This window comes from Balaenoptera acutorostrata, chromosome 10 (genome assembly GCF_949987535.1).
Source record: "Balaenoptera acutorostrata chromosome 10, mBalAcu1.1, whole genome shotgun sequence".
In the NCBI taxonomy this organism is placed as follows: domain Eukaryota; kingdom Metazoa; phylum Chordata; class Mammalia; order Artiodactyla; family Balaenopteridae; genus Balaenoptera; species Balaenoptera acutorostrata.
The window spans coordinates 99,598,208-99,620,100 of record NC_080073.1 but is presented as its reverse complement, the minus strand read 5'-3'; the positions used below and the strand labels follow the sequence as shown (position 1 = coordinate 99,620,100).

Sequence of the window (21,893 nt, the reverse complement as noted above, 5' to 3'; positions counted from 1 at the left end):
CAGGGCTCAAGAAATTGAAGTGGGGAGTCATGACCATTAAGCTGTTTATATGGGATTGTAGTACCCAGAATGAGAGAGGTAAAAGCCCCTCTTCTCACTTTTGTGTTGCTTGGACCACATATGTATTGACCATTCAGGTCTGGGCACCAACCTGTAAAGGGAGACATTGACAAAGCAGATTCCAAAGAGAATAGCCAAGAAGGTTAAAAGGCTAGACCCCATTTTTTAAAGAAGGGACCGAGACAAACAAAAAGGATATTCAATCTGCAAAAGACTTGAAAAGGGATCACTGCCTTCACATAATTAAAACGTTTGCCCAGGGGACAGAAATTGAACCAATGCCTTAGTTTTGGAAGAAGAATCCAGGGTCAGTGGTGGGAGATATAAGAACCCACGGATCTGGGATTAGAATGGGTAGCTTCCTCAGTGGTGAACAAGCCCAAGGGATATTCGGAAGCAGAGGCTGAAGAAACCCTGTCAAGGAACTCAATTATCAAGTGTTGGACAAGATGGCCGGTGAGTCTCTTCCACTCTGAAGTTCGTGATACTAACTAATGATTCTAATCTATTTATTGAACACAAGTGTTGAGTTCGCAACATGATTTCTCTATTGGAACTAGATTTTTACACCTCTGGTAAATACCAGCAATTACAGATCAGCAAAACAATGGAAAACAAATGGACTGCTCCATGCATTTCAAAAACTTAAAAGAGTGAGCCCTTAAAACTGTTTCTGTGTTATGGGTATGGAGGACCCTTGTTAGAGGCCTGTGGCCCTTCACTGGTCCAGCCAACTCTTGCAGAACCTGAGCTGGGCCTGAGTGTAGGGCTTAGTCATGAGGAGGTAAGGGAATCAGAAACTTAGGTGGCTGTCTTGTTTAACTGTTCCTCCTGCTATGTGAAAATCTGGGTCATTTCTGTTTTGAGGGTCATTCTTTGCTGATGTATGATGTTCGTTGTTTGTTTTGGACATTTTAAGATTGCTCTAGTTGATTGCAGTGATTGGGGGCTTATTAGGATTCTCAAAGGAGTAATAGGACAGAAGAAAAAAGATCTCACGGTTGAAACGGCCTCATGGGGAACTAGAACACCACCTGAGAGAAATGCAGTGTGAGCCACATGTGTAATTTTAGATCTTTTGTGGCTACGTTAAAGAAACAAAAATTAACAGGTCAAATGAACTTAAATCATGTATTTTATTTAACCCAATACACCCCAAATATCGGTTGTGCCCATGGCTACTGTGGTCGACAGAGCAGGCCGTCGGGTGTCCTCCGTGCTCCGGGGAGAATGGGCGGCCAGCAGTGGTGCCGACCGAGCCACACGGAGAAGTCGGCCGTGCTCGCGTGTCAGCACCTTCATTCTGCTTCTTTCTCCTTATATGAAAGTCTTACCTCTGCTTCAGAGTTTTCACTTGCTTGTGGGCCCCGCGGCTTCTACTTTCAATGCCTTCCCCTCGTGTCTCCAGCCAGATTCTGGGCTGTTCCGTTGATGGCAATTCCTCTGTCTCCTTCAGATATTTATTCCCAGAGAGGCTGGCTGTGGGTCGTGTCGTCACTGCACAACGAGCATCCCTTTTCTCATTCCGGGCCACTTCCTGGGCTGTGGCTGACCTCTGTGTAGACGCGCTGCCCTCCGTTGAGGCCCCAGAACATTCGGGTCAGGTGTGGCCAGGGTGGCAGTGTCAAAACGCAAAACAAAACGTGGTCTCCTAATACATAGTGAGGCCCTTCGGCCATGATAAGTCCTCTGGAAGCCTCTTGGAAGATGAGAATTCCTGGGTGGTCCACTCAAGAGAAGGGGCCCATGAGGACAGAAGTGTTATACAAAGAGAGTTCACAGGGGCCTTGAAAGATACTGCCCAACAGACTTCACCAGCTGTTGTGAAATGAGGGTTCCTGCCCTCCCCACTTCTCTTCCTTCCCTCCCCACTTCTCTTCCTTCCATCTTTCCCCCACTTTCCCCCCAACTCTCTCCTCCGCATTTCCATTTGTTAATCCCGTCTACAACAAGATGTCCACATTTTAGTTTCTCATCTGACTCAGCCGTGGCTGACTTCCAACTGGAGAAAAGATCCTTTTAGCGGCCAGACGTTCAAGTTCACTGCCTCCTACTTCCCTTATGAGTTATGCATCATGTGCCCCTCCAGGCTGCATAGCTCTGCCTGTGACAGGGGCTTTCGGTGGGCATGCTTCATTCATCATGTGGTCCGTGGATTTAAAGATTTCAAAACTGACCAATGGTTTCTGCCCCACTTGCTACAAAGGAATATTTCTGATATGATTCAGTGGGAGCTTATTTCAAATTCATATTAATGAATGAATGAGAAAAGAGCCTTTCCTCCTTTCTCATTCTGAAAAAATCTCCAAAAAAAAAAAATCTGAGAGCAGGTTTTGTTGGAGATGGGAGAAAAAAGGAATGCCAAGATATCTGATGGGGAAGGAATAGAGAGAAAAGAAGAAAATTGGAGATCGTGGGCTTGGAAGACAGATTCTACTTGCTTCTCATTTTTTCCCTCCAGGAACCAGCCTATGGACCAGGCCTTCTGGTATCCTCTGTCTTGTATGTACCCATGTGCCCTTGAAAGGGGAGGCTTGTTGAGTTTCTGCTATAGAGTCCATACTGGCCGGACTCTCTGTCATTATTGGAGGCTGGCTAGTTGCTTTAGTCCCTTTTATACATACAGATGCAGTGCTGAGGTGCCGAATGCTGGAACCTTGAGAGGAGCGAGGAAGAACAGATCTAAATAAAGCTGCTTCTGGGAACTCATAGTCGTGGCCCCAGGGATTTGGCTGGGATCTTGCTATGTCCAGAGGGAATTTATGTTTCTCAAACACATTATGCTCACAGAGCTTCCAGGATCACTGGGTGTATGGGCAGAATTGCAGGGGAAGGAAATTTGGGGGATAAGTTTTACTATTAGCTTGAACAATCTCTGTTTTTGTATCTGCTAGAAATACTGACTTTTGTCAACTGCATAGGAAAGGAAATCAGTGAGTTGGGATATCTGTGAGTCCTTTTTCAAGGAAATACCATCTCTCCTCAAAACGATTAAAAATAGAACTACCATACGATCCAGCAATCCCACTGCTGGGTATTTATCCAAAGAAAACAAAAATGCTAATTCAAAAACATGTATCAATATATATCCCTATGTTCATCTCTGCATTATTTAGTACAGCCAAGATATGGAAACAACCTAAGTGCCCATCGACAGATGAATGGATAAAGAAGATGTGGTATACACACATGCACATGCACACACACACAGGAATATTACTCAGCCATAAAGAAGAATGAAATCTTGCCATTTGTGACAACATGGGTGGACCTAGAGAGTATTATGCTAAGTGAAATAAGTCAAAGAAAGAAAGAAAAATACCATATGATTTCACTTATATGTGGAATCTAAAAAACAAAACAAATGAAAAAACAACAAAACAGAGTTGTAGATACAGAGAACAAACAGGTGGTTGCCAGAGGGGAGGAGGTTGGGGGGTGGAGAGAAATATGTGAGGGAGATTAAGAGGTACAAACTTCCAGTTGCAAGATAAATGAGTCACGGGTATGAAATGTACAGCATGGGGAACAGAGTCAATAACACTGTAATATCTTTGGGTGGTGACAGATGGTAACCAGACTTATTGTGGAGATTATTTTGAAATGTGTAGAAATAGCAAATTACTGTGCTGTGGAACAGGAACTAACATAGGTCAATTATACTTCAACAACAAACTCATAGTAAAAGATATCAGATCTGTGGTTACATGGGGGTGGAAATTGGATGAAGGCAGTCAAAAGATACAAACTTCCATTTGTAAGATAAATATGGGATGTAACGTACATCATAATTAATATAATGAACACTGCTGTATGTTGTATATGAAAGTTCTTAGAGTAAATCCTAAGCGTTCTCATCACAAGGAAAAAGTATTTTTTATTTTTCTTTTGTATCTATGTGATGGATATTCACTAAACTTATTGTGGTCATGGTTTCGTGATGTATATAAGTCGAATTATTATGCCATATGCCTTACACTTACACAGTGCTGTGTGTCAATTCTATCTCAATAAAGACTTTTAAAATATCAAATTAATATTAAAATTTCATTAATTTAATGAAAAAATTATTAATACTTCATATTCAGAAATAACATTTCTTCCTATGGTGACCTATCTTAATTTCATACTAAGGAAGCTAAAAGGAGATTGAAGACAAAAAAAAAAAAAATAGGAATTAGGCCCAACTGAACTAAAATCAGTGGTCACCAGTTGAATGCATTTCAGGTTTAAGCAACTGTAGAGTGTTTTGTTTTGTTTTGTTTTGTTTTTAATTAATTTATTTATTTATGGCTGTGTTGGGTCTTCGTTTCTGTGCGAGGGCTTTCTCCAGCTGCGGCGAGCGGGGGCCACTCTTCATCGCGGTGCGCGGGCCTCTCACTATCGCGGCCTCTCCCATTGCGGAGCACAGGCTCCAGACGCGCAGGCTCAGTAATTGTGGGTCACGGGCCTAGTTGCTCTGTGGCATGTGGGATCTTCCCAGACCAGGGCTCGAACCCGTGTCCCCTGCATTGGCAGGCAGATTCTCAACCACTGCGCCACCAGGGAAGCCCTGTAGAGTGTTTTTGACAAATGATCTAAATAAAGATCCGTTTACTCTGCAGCATCAGACGGCGGCTCCCAATTTGCTGGTGGGATTTAAAAGCAGTCCTGGCTCTGCCACCTGCAGTCTGTATAACTTTGGGCAAGATGCTTAATTTCTCTGAGCCTGATTCGTCATCAAAATATCTCCTGGTCAGGGGACTTCCCTGGTGGCACAGTGGATAAGACTCTGTGCTCCCATCGCAGGGGGCCCAGGTTCGATCCCTGGTCAGGGAACTAGATCCCACATGCATGCCGCAACTAAGAGTTCGCATGCCACAACTAAGGAGCCCGCCTGCTGCAACCAAGACCCAGAGCAACCAAATAAATAAATAAATAAAATTAAAAAAAATCTCCTTGTCAGACTGTGGGAAGGATTAGACACTACACAAATTGTCCCCGGTCCATTGTAGGAACTCATTAAATGTTCAAAGAGAGGGGGAACAGATGAACTTCTTTGATGTGGATTTTTGAAGTTTTAGTGTTACAATTTTAAAATTTCTGTGTGCGATCAAAGAAAAAAAAGAAAAGAGAGAGAAGAAGAACATTTGGTTTTGAAGGTACAGGGATAATTTTTTGCTAGAAACTGGATATGTGGCCCACAGAGGTTACCCCTCAGCTGTTGCTTTTCTTAGCAACATCACATGCGTAGAGCCTTAAGTGGCTGGTTTCTCTTTCCTCTTATTAGGAAGCAGCATTCTGTGATGAGTTGAGAGCCTCTTAACTCTGCCAGGCTTCTGTCATCGTAACAGTCTAGAAGACAAATGGTCTGCAGGCCCTTGCTCGTGCTGTTCCCTTGTTCTGAAACGCTCTTTACTTCTGCTGCTCACCCTGGTTTGTTCTCCAGATCTAGCTGAGATGTCACCTGCTTCCTCAGAGAAGCTCCTCTGCTCCTTTCCCTCCCACAGAAGCAGCCACCCTGCACACCCACTTTACTCCTCCTTCGCTCATAGAGCCACTTCCATCGCATCTTAACTGTGTGCATGGGTCCTGGTCGCCCTCAGCCCCGCTTCCCTGCCTCACCCCCACCTCCTGTACCCCAAAAGTGAGAACGTGAACTGGATGATTGCCACCAGGACCTAGACTTCTGGCTTGGCCAAAGCAGACTGTTGAATGAGGAGCCAATGAATGGGAGAGAAAAGAGTGCGATTCTGCTTCTCTCCTTTTTTAAAAAAATTTTTAAATTAATTAATTTCTTTCTTTATTTATTTTTGGCTGCATTGGGTCTTCGTTGCTGTGCGTGGGCTTTCTCTAGTTGCAGCGAGTGGGGGCTACTCTTCGTTGCGGTGCGCAGGCTTCTCATTGCAGTGGCTTCCCTTGTTGCGGAGCACAGGTTCTAGGCGCGCGGGCTTCAGTAGCTGTGGCATGTGGGCTCAGTAGTTGTGGCTCGCGGGCTCTAGAGCGCAGGCTCAGTAGTTGCGGTGCACGGGCCTAGTTGCTCCGCGGCATGTGGGATCTTCCCGGACCAGGGCTCGAACCCATGTCCCCTGCATTGGCAGGCGGATTCTTAACCACTGCACCACCAGGAAAGCCCTCTGCTTCTCTTAAACACGATTATTTTCTGCAGATGAAGGAAATTCTCCTGCAGTTTTGCAGAAAGTTTATTTTGTTATTTTCAGTTCTAATTCAGCTTCTAAGCAGTCCCCGGGGGCAGGAATCCTGCCCCCTACTTCCTTTTCCAAAGGGCAGGCATCCTTACCACCTATGTTAAATCCATCAGAAAACTTTGGGAGTGTGGGTGGGTCTGCAGGGGTTAGGGGCCATCTGATCGCTGAGGTCAGCATACATCACCCTCTTCATGCATTTGGGGGATTGAAGCTGTCTTTGTTCAGGGCTAGAAAAGTAAAATCAACAATTAAGGGAATTTGCCAGTCACTTTGACCCTGAGAAGCTCTGATTTAAAATATTCAGAAAATGTAAAGTGCTTTATTTTGCTACCACTTGAATTCCATGTATAATTGCTAAGCAGACCGCTTGGCCTTTCAGCCAGTTTTCCCCCTAGGCCTCTCCTTGCCTAGAGAAATCCTGATTATCTTTGAGGGCCCAGGTGAACTGTACTGAGCTCTGTGAAATCTCTGACCTCGCACCACCCTCAGGCAGAGTTTGCCCTCTGTGCTCTTTTTTCCTCCCTGGTAGCCCTTATTTTCTTCTGAGGGTTTATTGCTGTTTCAGTATCTCTGGAGACCCGACAGAGTGCAGAGTCCTGGAGAGACAGAGTGAGATTTCTATCTTTGTGAGCCTCAACTCACACACAGTGCCGGGCGTCAGACTGAATTTGATTCCCCTATGTTGCTACTATAAAATAAGCGTGGTGTTGAGACAGTTTAAAAGAATGACAGAGCCCTTGAGGACACAACATAAACTGGTTAGAACCAACTAAGCCCAAGATGGTGGAAGATTCGGCTTCCAGTGGACCTTGAGCCTCATTGTAATGCATCAGCTAAATGACACACCCACAGGCGCCATGACAGTTCCAAGACCAACTGTAAAAGGCCGAAAAATGGGTGGTGACCCAATGCCTGGCAATCTCTGCCCCTTCCCCAAAATAGTTGGAATAATCCTCCCACTCATTAGCCTATGAAATTACCCATCCCATAAAAACTAACAATCCCTTACCCTGGGGCCTCTCGCCTTTTGAGATGGCCCACACTCTATGGAGTGTGTATCTCTTTGAAAAAATCTGCTTTCACTCTACTTCAGCTCGCTCTTGAATTCCTTCCTGCACGAAGCCAAGGTCCCTCACTTGGCAGCCCGTCCCAGGGACTCGCCTGAGGCCCCAGGATGTGACCGTCCTCTCACACCCCATTTGTTTTTCCTGCTTTCATGCAAACCCAAATGTCTTCTACTGCTCAAATCACTGAGAGCTGACAATCAATCCAGGTCTAGTCACTACAAAAGGAGGCAGGTACATCACCATCACATGAGTTCTTTCAATCTCAGGCACTGGACAGACTTCCTTTTTTCCTCTACGTTTACAGCCTTATTGAGGTATAATTTACACCCCACAGAACTGAGGTATGTAATTCAGGTATATAATTCACATACCGTAAAACACCTGTTTCAAGTACACAATTCAATGATTTTTAGTATATTTACAGGTTCACTGCCATGACCCCAATTTAATTTAGAATACTTTTATCACCTGCAAAAGAAACCTCACACCCATTTTCAACCCTCTGTTTTCTGTCTTTATAGATTTGCCTTTTCTGGACATTTCATATAAATCAAACCATATATATGTTTTTTCATGTCTAGCTCCTTCCACTTAATGTAATGATTTTGAGGTTCATCCAGGTTGTAGCATGAATTAGTACTTCACTTCTTTATACAGATGACTACCATTCTGTTATGTGGGTAGATCACATTTTGTTTATCCGTTCATCTGTTGTCAAACTTTTGGGTTGTTTCTACTCCTCGGCCATTATGAATAATGCTGCTGTCAACATTCCTGGGCAAGTCCTTGTGTAGACACATGTTTTCATTTCTCCTGGGCAGATTCTAAAAGTAAAATTGCTGGTCCAGAGACTTCCCTGTTGGTCCAGTGGTTAAGACTCTGTGCTTCCACTGCAGGGGGCATGGGCTCGATCCCTGGTCAAGGAACTAAGATCCCACATGCTTGCCAAAAAATACAAAAATTTAAAAAAATTGTTGGTCCATATAGTAACTCTATGCTTAACATTTTGAGGAACTGCCAAGCTGGTTTCCAAAGCAGGTGCACCATTTTGCATTCCCACCAGCAGTCTATGAGAGTTCCAATTTCTTCACATCCTTGCCAGCACTCATTATTGCCTGTCTTTTTATTTTACCCATTCTAGTGGGTGTGCCGTGATATCTCCTGCGGTTTGGTTTGCATTTCCCTAATGAGCAATGATGTGGAACATCTTTTCATGTGCTTCTTGGCCTTTGGTCTATCTTCTTGGAAGAAGACTAAGGGCCTTTTGGACATTGTTTCTTTGAACCTTGGTATTGTTCCAATCTCTGTTTTATAGATGAGGAAGCTGAGGTATGGAGAGTTTGTGTAACTTTCCCAAAGACGCCCAACTCATAAGTGCCAAAGACACTTGAATTTGTTTTGAAGACTGGACAGATTAAAAGATGAAATTGTCCAACATTGAATTAAGGACAAACTGCATGGCTAAAAAGTTAATTCAGGTTTCCTCATCCTGAATCCTTTGACTAAGCAATTAGCTAAGACACTTAAAACATAAAGCAACCCATTTAATCAAGATAATGTCCTAATATGTAGTTACTGAAATTTGACCGTTTTCTGTGGTTTTATGCAAACCATAATTCCTCCTCCTTTGAAGAATCAAATGGCTACAATTCCCTCCGGTCTAAAAAACCTTATTTGCTCTCTCCAGCCTATGACCTTTTTCTCCCAGCTCTTTAACAGTGAGATGAAGGGTTTGTGCTGGAGTCCCAGTTACTGTTTTTGTGGCTTTTACTTTTTGTTTCTTCCATTTCACAAGATTTTCCCCTTGGCCGCGGTCTGCATTTGTATGTGTGTGCATTGGTCTGTGCTAACTATATTTAACCACCTAGAAACTTAGGAGGGGGTTGTTTAAATGCACACCACTTTGCTGCTTCAAATACCATTTCTTGTGTTACCAAGCTTGACAAATTTAGGGCAGGGTCTGACAGAGTTTCGCAAGCATTTGTTTTTATCTCTGAGGATTGATAAATGTGTCTCTCTAGTTTTCTCCTTATTAGGAATGAAGTGAACTTCAAATTCCTATAATCTTTGCAATCCTAACTGACCTCCTTCTAACCATGGTGAAAAATCATAACAATTTTTATAGAAGGTAAATCAGCCACCCTGGTAGAATTTTCCATTCGAATACTAAGCTGTGTGCAGCTGTTTTTAGCTGCTCTTTGTGACTTTACAGGGCTCAGCCCTGTAAAGTCACAAGGCTTCGGTCTGGTCAATCAGGCAAAAGCTAGGTGTGGGGTGGCTTTCTAGCTTCAAAGCCTTAAAAGGGAAGGTTAAGATAGGAGGGGAAATGAAATTAAGGACAAGGCAGGATTGGGAATAAAATTAATTGCAACAGGGCTTCCCTGGTGGCGTAGTGGTTAAGAATCCGCCTGCCAATGCAAGGGACACGGGTTCGAGCCCTGGTCCGGGAAGATCCCACATGCCGCGGAGCAACTAAGCCCGTGCACCACAACTACTGAGCCCGCGCGGCTAGAGCCCGTGCACCACAACCACTGAAGCCCGTGCACCTAGAGCCTGTGCTCCACAACAAGAGAAGCCACTGCAATGAGAAGCACGCGCGCCACAAGGAAGAGCAGCCTCCGCTCGCCGCAACTAGAGAAAGCCCGCGCGCAGCAACGAAGACCCAACGCAGCCTAAAATAAATAAATAAATAAACAAACATTACACACACACAAATTAATTGCAACAATAGGTCACTACTGACAAGACGTGGGGCCTGAGAATAGAAATGTGGAGTTGTCCTGAAGGTCCCAGGGCCCTGCACAGCCTTATTCTGAGTGCAGCTACAAACGGCTCCATCTTTTCCCAAAGTGTACGGAGTGCTTTAGGTTTGTTCCCAAGCTGCTTCCTGTAATGGCAGCCTCTTTCCTTGTTATACTTTCTGTGCAGTGCTGAGCTTCTCAGCTGTGTCTGTGCATGCTGATCTCCTGGGCGAGGCTACAAATTGGCTACGTAGTGATCCTGGCAGCGTGTATGGTACACAAGGCCCACGGCAGCTGGGGACCCTTGTCCAGACACCTGTGGATGAGAGAACTTTGTTCTTTTTTTTTTTTTTATTTTTTATGGTTGCCAGACAAATGACTGTTTTCTATGTGCCCTGGTGTGAAAACCGTTGAAAAGTTGCTTCCTTAATATACCACCCTACATTAAAAACCAGATTTCAAAAACTCAGAGGGGCAAAGTTTCTATTTGGTCAGAAAAAGTGGGGAAGAGCGGACTCTGGTCATGATCTTTAGGTAGAATTGTTGTCCTGTGTTGATTCTGTAGACTGGGGCTATTTCCACATCCTAGACAGCTCCAACACTGGCACTGTTTTGTTGATGCAGGTAATATAAATTTTGTCTAAAGAAGAAATTCTACAGAACAAATGTTTTCTCAAGGAGACAGCAGAAAGACTTAATACTGATGCTTCATTTGGCTGTCATTTAATACCTCTCAGACATCCTCTGAGGGAGGTAGATATTATTATCTCCAATTTGTGGATGAGAAAACCAAGGCTATCCAAGGTAAAATGACTTAATCCAGGTTTGTTTGACCCCTAATTCATGATCAGTCTAATCCATCAGGCTGCCTTTTAGGAGTTCTGTGGCTTAAGTAATGTACTTAATGAAAATACTACTCCTTGAATATCTAGGAAATGTTTGAAGAGCTTAATGAGTTTTCAACCTTTTATTTTAAACTAATTTCAAAATTACTATACTTATAATACTTATATACTTATTAGAATAGTATAAAGAGCTCTCCTATACCCTTCACTTACACTCCCCAACCCATAACATTCCACCATATTTGCCTTATTCCTTTCTTCCTCTCTCTCTCATTTATGCTTTTCCTGAACCATTTGCAAATTACCTCTTACTATTTCAAAGTGTATTTCCTAACAACAGAGGCTCTCCTGTATAGTATCATACCATAATACAACCACCAAGTGCTACAGCATTACTCTTTAATCCACAGGCCCTATTCCACTATCACCAGTTGTATTAATAATGTCCTTCATAAATCTAAGACCTGAGTAAGGATCTCGAGCTACACTTAGCTGTCATATCTCTTTAGGCTCCTCCAGTTTAGAACTATTTCTCAGTCTGTCTGTGTCTTTCAAGATCTTATAAATTTGGAAGAGTGCAGGTCTGATGTTTCCTCATGATTAGATTCAAGTTCTGCCTCTGGGCAAATGTATCAGAGAAGTAACGCTGTGGAAGCATGAAATGTTGATTTGTTCTGATGGTGGTGATTTTTTAAATATTTATTTATTATTTTTTAAAATTTATTTATTTTGGCTGCGCCGGATCTTAGTTGAGGTATGCGGACTTTTTTTTTTTTTTTAATTTATTTTTGGCTGTGTTGGGTCTTTGTTGCTGCGCGCAGGCTTTCTCTAGTTGCGGTAAGCGGGGGCTACTCTTCGTTGCGGTGCACGGGCTTCTCATTGCGGTGGCTTCTCTTGTTGCGGAGCACCGGCTTCAGGCGCAAGGGCTTCAGTAGTTGTGGCTCACGGGCTCTAGAGCACAGGCTCAGTAGTTGTGGCGCACAGGCTTAGTTGCTCAGCAGCATGTGGGATCTTCCCGGACCAGGGCTCGAACCCGAGTCCCCTGCATTGGCAGGCGGATTCTTAACCACTGCGCAACCAGGGAAGTCCCCATGTGGACTTCTTAGTTGTGGCATGCATGTGGGGTCTAGTTCCCCGATCAGGGATCAAACCCGGGTCCCCTGCATTGGGAGCACAGAGTCTTACCCACTGGACCACCAAGGAAGTCCCTATAGTGGTGATGTTAACTTTGACCCTTGGTTAAAATAGTGTTTGCCAATGTCTCATCTCTAAAGTAAATTCCTAAGTATTTTGAATTGATTACTAATAACTGATATATATTTTTCAGGAGAAACTTTGAAACTATGTAGATATCCTGTTCTTCAAACGTTCACACCCCAGTTATATCATCCACTGATGGTTCTTTTTTTTTTTTAACATCTTTATTGGAGTATAATTGCTTTACAATGGTGTGTTAGTTACTGCTTTATAACAAAGTGAATCAGTTATACATATACATATGTTCCCATATCTCTTCCCTCTTGCATCTCCCTCCCTCCCACCCTCCCTATCCCACCCCTCTAGGTGGTCACAAAGCACACTGATGGTTCTTGCCAGACTCTTACTCTGTGAGTTGCCAAATCCCTGCTTCTATATTGATTAGCTGGCTTTCATCTATAATGTCGAGCTTTCTCTTCTCTCCATGTGTTTGTTTGTTTATTTATATTCCCATGGACATGGATTCCCATTTTATTCAATGGGTTATAATCCATTACTAGTTTTACTTATTTTGCTATTCAGAGTGTTCCAGACTTGGCCAGTGGGGACCCCTTCAAGTTGGCTTCTTCAACACACCCCCGTCATTCTTCGAGCACTTCCTTACTTTCTGGGACAAGTAGACCTTCCAAGCTAATCTTGTACTTAACCTGCCCCAGCTTTGGAATCAGCCATTTTCTCCAAAGAACCCTGGTTCTATTTAGTAGAGATTGGTATTTAGAAACCAAGATCTGGTCACGCAAGGGTATTATGACTTCTGTGCCCTTTCAGGGGTCAGAGCTAGAATAAGATTATATATGTACGTGTATACACAATGTCTATATACACATGTGACACACACATACACACTCACACACGTGCATTCTATAACACATACTCCAGGAACTTCCCTGGCGGTCCAGAGGTTAAGACTCCACGCTTCCACTGCAGGGGCCATGGGTTCGATCCCTGGTTGGGGAACTAAGATCCTGCAAGCCCCGTGGCACAGCCAAAAATAAATAAATAAACAAACAGTCATACCTTATTAAAAAAATTTAAAAAAATAAAACACATACTCCAACTCATTCGCACATTATCTCATACATTCACATACACATGCCTATCTATCCATCTATCGATTTATATGTTAAAAGCCATAGGGAATTCCCTAGTGGTCCAGTGGTTAAGAGTCGGCCCTTTCACTGCCATGGTCCAGGTTCAATCCCGGGTCAGGGAACTAACATCCAGCAAACCACGTGGTGAGGCCAAAAAAAAAAAAATCCACAAATTCACACGATCTCCAATTCCAATCCAACAACAAAGGCTTTATTCCTTTGTTCTCCATTTCCTTCCCCAGCAGTGAGGAACCTGGCTCCCATTAACCTCAGTATATTCACTTATTTTCTCCATCCCACTCTATGTAACTAGTCTTTCCCATAGTGCTTAGCTGAAGTCGTGGCTCTGGGACATGCTGGTCCCACCTCCACCAACTGTAGCCTTGGCCCCTGGGAAGAGAAGGAGCTCGGAATGAATTTTTATACCCTTATAAATCTGTTTTTATTGGGAAGCAGTTCAATATATAAATATATAAATTCAGAGTTCTGCTCTAATGCTACCTGACTTCTTGAGGTTGGGTAATATGCTGGACCTTTCTAAGTCTCACTTGCTTTTCTGTAAAATGGTGATAATAATTGTGCCTACTTCACAGAGGTATTGTGAACGTTAAAGGATAATCTACATGACAATTGGTGAATCATTCTCTGCAAAAAGAGAAGAGATAAGGATGGTTCACAAGGGCTCTGTCCCTTGAGATTATTTCCAGGTGCCTGGTTAATTATTATCAGTTCAAGGGTCTGGCCTGAGAAACCCAGTTTGGCCCAGGGCCAGTTATTCCCCTGGATCAGGTCAAAACCTGCAGAAATGTGATCACCTGAAGAGGGAGCTAGAAAGGTGGAATTTGGAAGTCGATTACACTATGAACCGAAGGAAAAGATTTGTCCAGATGGTTTTCTGAGCGATAAAGAAGCTGGAAGGAAAGGAAAAGAAATTTCATAGTGCTTCAGGCCCAGGTGCATTCTCAGCACATGCTGATGGACTGAATGTGAGAGAAAGAAAAAGAATGCTGGAGAAAGAAAGTCACGTGTCTTAGTGAAAGTGAAAACGGCTCTCCTTATTTCTCATGGTTCGGCTATGAAGCAGACCTGGGTGCTGACACCTAGACGTCCCTGAACCTGCCTGAAGGGTACAGGACGGCACAGTGTAGTACTAACAGCACGAGCTCTGGAGCAAAGCTGCTCACATTCGAGTCCTGGGTTAGCCTCTGCTAGCACAGTGACCCTGGGCTGGGAGGCCACTGGGAGACCAGTGACCTTCTGAGTTGAGACTCAGAACTTCCTCATTGAGCAAGTAGGGGTGAGAGCCCCTGATGCCAGCTACCAGCTGTGTCATTCACACTTCTTGGTACCCTGTTTTAACATACATTCTGCTTGTCCGTGCAGGTGCGCCCTCCATCCTTGTCTAATCTATAATTTTTTTTTTTTTTTTGGCCGCTCCGTGCAGCTCGTGGGATCTTAGTTCCCCGACCAGGGATTGAACCCGCACCCTCAGCAGTGAAAGCGTGGAGTCCTAACAACTAGATCGCCAGGGAATTCTCATCCTTATCTAACGTAGATTATAAGTGCCTTAATGCTGGCACTCAGTTTTGTGTTGATGAGCACAGGGGTTTTTAAATTCACTTTTGACCTCCTGTTCTGTTTCCTCTTGACTCCCTTTCTGCTGGGCATTGCCCACTGGTAGGAAGGAGAGGTCGTCGGGTCATGGCTGAGAGTGGCTGGTGTCAGGAGCCAGAGTGGAAACAGCCTTGGTCTGCTTAGGGAAGAAGTGACGTGGGCTCTGGTATGTGGTCCTGCAGAGTATTTGATTAGAGGTGGTAACCATAAATACTAGTTATTCCAGAAAGACACCTGGGAGACTCAGCTGGAAGAATATTTCTGGAAGAAGGACTTTGACTCATTATTTATTCATTCATTCATTCATTTCTGGCGAGATTATATAACATAGAAAGTGCACATATCATTAGGGTTCAGAATGATGCAGTTTCACAAACTAGACACACCCACGCAACCAGCATCAAGACACAGAAATAACCAGCATCCCACTTTCTACCTTGATGTCTGACAGCAGAGGTACTTTTACCTGTTTTTGTCCTTTATAGAAATGGAAATATACAGCATGCACTTTTTCTGGCTGCCTTTTTTTTGCTCCATGTTATGTTTGTGAGATTCCCTTTGTGGTTGTTGCAGGCAGTTCTACTGATGCATTCTCGTTGCTGTGCAGAGAGAAGGACGTGTGTGCGGTTGGGGAGCGGGGATGATTTTGCCCCCCAGGGAACGTTTGGCGATATCTGGAGACATGACTTGTTGTCACAACTTGGGGAGAGGGGGCAAGGGGTGCTACTGCATCTAGTGAGTAGAGGCCAGGGTTGCTTCTAAACATCCTACAGTGCACAGGACGGCCCCCCCACACAAGGCATATTCAGCCCAAAATGCCAGTAGTGCCAAGGTAGAGAAACCCTGCTGTATAACAACCGTTGGTGGGCACTTGGGTCTATTATGAACACGGCTGCAGTGAATGTTGAGCTATGCGTCCTTTGATAAACGTGTACGCAAATACCTGGGGATGGAATTGCCGGGGGAGAGGATATGTCTGTGCTCAGCCTGAGTAGATACTGCCAGTTTTCCAGAGTGGTCCCAGTTCACGCTTCCACCAGGAATGCACGCGTGTTCTGGTTGCTCTGCGTCTGCACCGATATACGGTATTTTCTGACTTTTTCTCATTTTTTAAAAAAAGTTTGTATCCTTGTCCTGCACCCTCCTCCATTTCAGCTTATGGTACACTAGATACTCAAAACATCACTGTTTGTCGGTAAATAGTCCTAATCTATATCTTGTGAAAGACTGGGATTATGCCCCAGGTGTGCACACTGTATACAGTAAATTAGAAAATGCATTTGGGGCAGGATGACCTGCAACTAGGGTTTCTCTTATTTAAATAACAGCAACTAGCACCTTTCTGTATATCCATTTTCTGCCATTCTTCCTAAAAGTACCAATTAACTTTCCACAGGAAACCTTATTCAAGGGATCAGATTATCCACCATTTGAATTCATATTTATTAAGTATTTCCAAATTATACAGTATTGTTTATCCTGAAATATTGGTTGTTTTGTTTTGTTTAGAGTATAGTGTTTAGTCCTAGGGAAATAGATCAGGTGGGGTCATTGAGGAAAAAAAGAAATCATAGAATTTTGGCATCTGATCCGTTGGTTCTCAAACTTTTCCTCTCAAGATTTTGTTAGAAATGGAAATGATTAAATTCCACCTAAAACTAACTGATGTCTTGCGGCAGGGGCCCTGCAACCTGTATTTTAACGACCCCTCCATGTAATGAGATGTCCAACAGAAGTTTGCAAACTTTTGACCTAGACTATCCTTAACCTCAAGTCACAGGCACACCAGTTTGGCTTTTGGAAACAAGTGTTTTGCTGAAACAATGAGTCAGTTCTTCCAAGGTTAAGTAATTAATTTCCACAGGTAAATGCAGTGGTAAGTTTCATCCGGAAATGTTAATTGGCTGTGACTTTTGTGGGATGATTGATTGCTCATTTTCTAAGCCCCCCAATTTCAGGCTGTTCATAGTACTGATGGCTACATTTCTGCTACTAAAAGGTTGCCTCCTAGCTGCACAGGCTTTGACATTTGCCTCTGGGGATTTGTGTAGACTGTCTTTTGCAAATATTTGCTTAGCATCCTTTAGCATGCAGGAATTGTTTCCATGACACCTTTGCTCCATCAAAATCAGATGCAGATCACTTCAGCTCACACTACCATGATATGATCTGGTACGACCGCCTCCTGGACCTGCCACCTAGGCCTTGAAAATTCTGTGTGTTAAACCTCTTACCCCCTCTGAGATGAGAATTTGAAATCATGCTTTGCGTCTGTGATCTAGACAGCAACTTCTCCTGTTGCTAATTAGATGAACGGGATAGAAAATAAAATGATTGGGTCCCAGGAGAAGGTGGATTTTCCCCAGTGAACTCCCTTGGAGGACTCCTCAATTATGGGAGAATTGTTGTTTTAGCGAAAGATGTGCTTCGGAAATATCTTCTTCTTCCCTTTAGCGTCATAATCATCACTGATAGATAGATAGATAGATAGATAGATATAGACAAATAAATAAAAGGCTTCATTTACAAACCATCTAGCCACCCAGAACAGAATAACATAACCGGTTGTCCAAAGTGGATTAGATTATCACCCTTCTTTACTTTCTTGTGAAATACTCTTAGTTCCAGGGGAAAAAAATAAATCCCTATAGGGACTTCTTTGGTGGCGCAGTGGATAAGACTCCGCGCTCCCAATGCAGGGCGCCCAGGTTCGATCCCATATGCATGCTGCAACTAAGAGTTTGCATGCCACAACTGAGGAGCCCGCGTGCCGCAACTAAGACCCAGTGCAACCAAATAAATAAATAAATATAAAAAATAATAATAATAAAATAAATCCCTATATTTTATAATTAAGGAATGAATCCCTGAGTCATTTGACCTGCTTCAGTAACAATGCAAACCACACAAAAATGACCTTCCAAAGAGCAGCCATCAGTGAGACCAAGAAATGATACCATCTCACCTCATTTACCTAACCTTTTCTGCCGATATAACTTCGCCTCTCCATGCCACGCCAACAAAAACTTCATCAGACCCAGTCCTTCTGGTGCCCTTTTCACTATTTTAACATGATAAATCTAGCTTTTGCTCAAGCCTGTGTTTCCTCAGTTTCTTTCTCAACTCCAGGATAGCAGTTAATTGAGAATGGAAAAACAAGTCCCAGAACAATTATGAAAGTATAATGAACTTTGCATTAGTACATGCAATTAAACCAAGGAAAGATGCGTGAGGAATTATGAACAGAATTCAGTGCTGATGTGGTACATTTATAGTTAGGTCTTTGTACAGGCGTGTGCTAGGGGGAAGAGAGAAAAAAGCGCTATTTGTACCATAAAATCACTCCTCCAGATAGATAGAAATCGGCTTAAAAGAAAAAAATCATGGGGACTTCCCTGGCGGTCCAGTGGTTAGGACTCTGCGCTCCCACTGCAGGGGCACAGGTTCTATCCCTGGTCAGGGAACTAAGACCCCCACCTGCTGCATGGTGTGGCCAAAAAGAAAAAGGAAAAACATCATGATGGCTCTCCTAGCCTATGCTGTTCTAACATATAAATTAAAAGCGGGCAAACATGGGTTTCAACATTCCTTCTTCCATAGCTGAAAATTGCACTTTCAAATGCCCAGATGACTCTGGACCCATTCACGAGCGTTGAACACACTGGGTGCCAGGCCCTGGTTGAGCCAGTGAGCTGTGGGAGGGAAACAGGGGGCAAAAGTCCTTACTCTCACCCTCTAAACATGCCTGGTACCTTGAGGCTGTAGTTCACTGTTTGGAAGGTTTTTATCTGCTGCCACGTCAAAGAAGTTCTAGATTTACAACCCTCCCTGGGAAATTTCTCCACACTGGGCTTTCTTGTTTTTGTGTTCTTGATCACTCTTGTCATTTCTCCAACTGGAATGCCTTCTCGGTGTCTGTGTCTCACCACCGGAAGCCCTTTCTAACCACCCTGCCTCCAAGGGAACTGTTTCTCCTCTCTGAGTTCCTGTCACATTTGGTGGACATCCTCTTGTTTGGAACCGAGCCACAGTCTTTCCTGTTTTGTTGGTTATCTTTTCAGCTGTATGTATTTTGAATCCTAGTGAAGGTATACGCTCCTACAGGATAGGGGCCATACCTCCTACTTCCTGGGTTCCATCACTGCTGCTTAGCGGTTCACCTTACAACACACTGAACTGTAGCTCATTTAAAAAAGCTGGAAGGGACCAGGGAGAACATCCTTTATAAAGAGGAAGCGAGTAGGGGCCTAAGAGCACATAATCGGCTAAAGGTAGAAAAGCGACCAGAACCCAGGCTTCCTCGTTTTTGCACCATGCCCTGTTAGTAATCGTGGGCGTTAATGACACACAAGACAAAGCACGTCTTGCATGGTTTCCTCCAGAAATTTGATTAAAAGTTGTGGGGTTTTTTGTTTGTTTGTTTGTTTTTAATCATTAGAGCTTTTTTTTTCTTTAAAGTTTAGTTTTTATTTATTTATTTATTTATTTATTTATTTTTGGCTGTGTTGGGTCTTCGTTTCTGTGCGAGGGCTTTCTCCAGTTGCGGCGAGCGGGGGCCACTCTTCATCGCGGTGTGCGGGCCTCTCACTGTCGTGGCCTCTCTTGTTGCGGAGCACAGCTCCAGACGCGCAGGCTCAGTAGTTGTGGCTCACGGGCCTAGTTGCTCCGTGGCATGTGGGATCTTCCCAGACCAGGGCTCGAACCCGTGTTCCCTGCATTGGCAGGCAGACTCTCAACCACTGCGCCACCAGGGAAGCCCCTGTTTTTTTTAAATGTCATTTAATCTATCCGGTCAATCTGGTCAGAGTTTTTGTTTGTCAGAAAAAAAGATACCCGTTTTTCTGTTCCCAATTCCAGTTAAAAGAACATTTATCCACGAGCACCTGGAACCATGGGGGATGTGGACTCCATTCCTTCATTCATTCAACACATTTAAAAATAAATAAATGACATAAATAAGGCAACATACGTATTTCTCATGACTAGTTTGAAGGAGTGGAAAAATAATAATACAAAGTAGACTTTCTACTAATTCCCAGTCCATTAATTCCTTAGTGACCTTGGGACTTTAAATCTTTCCCCTATCTTTATTTCTTTATTTAAGAAAAAACTCAAACAATGCAGTATCTGATGTCCTGTGAATATCTACAGGACTAAAGCCTCGACTGTAAGAGGCTTCGAATTGTTTCTAGGAAATGTAGTTATCTGAGGCATAACTAGCACATTTACCTCCTAGTTTAAGAGGCTTTACTTACGTGTAATACTACTGCTATTATTATCATTGACGTGTGCCTCATGCATTTGCCGGCTGATGTGTACTTTCCACCATGATTTATTTCGCTCTTGTTCCTCCTCCAGTTGGCACTTGTTGCCCGGGAGCTCCTCGACCTAACATCTTAGGTGGTGCTCCTTTGGCAACAAGGTGAAATCCAAGTTTTTCAGCACAACATGCAAGGTCTTTTATGACATTTTACTTACGACCAGCTGCTGCCTGCCTCAAGGGTGTGACTTAGCCTGGCAGGCAGCGAACTTTACGTGATTCTCCCTCAACTCATCCTCCTGTAGGTCTTCCAGAGTCAGGCAAGTGCTACCTTGCCCCTTCCTACAGAAAGCCTAGGGGTGCTGAGGCTTGCCTTTCCCCCTTTGACTATTTCTTTATTTCACTGAGATTCCGAGTCTTCCAGTATTTCACAAAAAGAATACCCTCTTCATTTTGGAGCTGTGCTCTAGATAGCGTCATAATTGGAAAAATTCTTTTTTTTTTAAGTTGAAGTATAGTTGACTTACAATGTTTCATGTGTACAGCAAAGTGATTCAGTTATACATAAACATATATTTATCTATTCTTTTTCAGACTCTTTTCCATTATAGGTTATTACAAGATAGTGAATATAGTTCCCTGTGCTGTACAGTAGGTCCTTGTTGATTATCTATATATTAGTGTGTATATGTTAATTCCCAAATTCCTAACTTATCCCTCCCCCCTCCTTTCCCCTTTGATAACCATAAGTTTGTTTTCTTTGTCTGTGAGTCTATTTCTGTTTTGTAAATAAGTTCATTTGTATCCTTTTTTCTTTAGATTTCACATATAAGTGATATCGTATGATATATGTCTTTGTCTGACTTACTTCACTTAGTACGATAATCTCTAGGTCCATCCACATTGCTGCAAGTGGTATTATTTCATTCTTTTTCATGGCACAGTACTATGCCAGTGTGTGTGTGTGTGTGTGTGTGTACCACATCTTCCTTATCCATTCATCTGTCAATGGACATGTAGGTTGCTTCCATGTATGTCTTGGCTATTGTAAATAGTGTTGCTATGAACATTGGGGTACATGTACCTTTTCAAATGAGAGGTTTTGTCTTTTCCAGATATCTGCCCAGCAGTGGGGTTACAGGATCATATGGTAACTCTATTTTTAGTTTTTTAAGAAACTTACGTACTGTTCTCCACAGTGGCTGCCCTAGTTTACATTCCCACCATCAGTGTAGGAGGTTTCCCAGAAAAATTATGAAATGATGTAAAAAACAATAAAGGCTTCTGAATGGAAGAAAAAGCAAGCTTTTAAGGCGGCCCCGGAGAGGGTAAACACGTCTAGCCTGATTAATTGTCTAGTTCGGGAATAACTGCTTCCAAAGTGAGCCAAAGGTGCATCAATCTTGTCCTGGCCTGCAGTCACGGGCAGGTAGGGAAGGCTGAGCGGCTCAGTCTCAGCAGCAAAAAAATGCCTGCTGTCTGTGCTGGAGAAGCAGGTCACATGGCCTATTAGGAAGGAAAGGGAACAGGTAAGGCCTTCCCCTCTTACAACAAGTGGTTTTTCAAAAAGTTCTCCTGTAGGCATTTTTCAATACCCAAGGACAGCCAAAAGGGCAGACAGGAAAAAGAGCCACATTTTCAACACTCAAACAGTGCTGTTTTAAATAACGGACTGAATACCAAACAAATAGGATGAAAGTTCCTAATCTGGCTAATGTCTGTATTTCTCAATATAGTAACATTATTGATGTCAGTGCCCTAAGCCTGGAA

General features: G+C 43.3%; 1 protein-coding gene across 6 annotated transcripts in view; it reads left to right on the top strand.

Annotated features, from left to right (window-relative positions):
- Positions 1 to 21,893, top strand: part of GCNT2 (glucosaminyl (N-acetyl) transferase 2 (I blood group)) — a 121,596-nt gene that overhangs the window by 37,659 nt on the left and 62,044 nt on the right. The window lies entirely within an intron of this gene.